Source organism: Labrus bergylta, chromosome 1 (genome assembly GCF_963930695.1).
Source record: "Labrus bergylta chromosome 1, fLabBer1.1, whole genome shotgun sequence".
NCBI lineage: Eukaryota > Metazoa > Chordata > Actinopteri > Labriformes > Labridae > Labrus > Labrus bergylta.
In genome coordinates, this window is record NC_089195.1 from 18,425,344 (window position 1) to 18,426,208 (window position 865).

Sequence of the window (865 nt, forward strand, 5' to 3'; positions counted from 1 at the left end):
TCAAATGAGTCAAACAATGTAATTCACAAAGCACACACAAAGGGCTTAATGCACATCTAACTGCGCTGCAGAACAAACAGCATCTCTGTGCACCAGTGCTGTTTAACATTTAATCAAGTCATAATACAGTAATTTTTGGAAAATGGCAAATTTTGTCGCAAATCGTCCTCATTGCAAATATGTAGGGAATAGGTAGGAGATACGTCAGGGCCAGGTGGGGATTTGAGGAGCCAGCAGGTAAATGTCAATAGGTTGAACACTCAGTTACCAGTATAGTGAAAGAGTGAGAGTCTCAGAAATCCAGACAAGGAAATAAATAGAGAAACTCACGCAGCTCTGTCAGCTACATGGGAACCCCAAACAGCCAGGGGGAGAGGCGGACAGGACTCCGAAACACTTAGGCTAAACTTGTAGCCAGGGACAGAAGGCTGAGGGGACTGTCATGACTGTCTTGCAATGGAAGGCACAACACTTTGACATTCAGAGCATTCAAGTGGGTGTGTTGATGATGTTGATGACATTCCTCTCAGTTTAACGTCTTAGTAATCATTTCTGCTTCCTTGTTTAATTCATTTTCAGTCTGTTGTTGAAGCAGATATGTCTTTACACATGTCGTGTACACAGACAACATCAGTTAACAGACCAAAATGGAGTATTTCCAGTGGTTGAAGACAGGATATATTCTACCAATGTTTGCTACATTTTTGAAAAAGCAAGCCCAGAAGATTTGTCGGGACCTGAGTCTCCAGAGATTGTCCAACATTCATGCATGAAAACAGCTATGTAGCATACAATTTAGACAGTAATATAAAATACATACATTGCATTTCTTTATTTCAATTTCCTCCCACTTCTTGAGCATGTG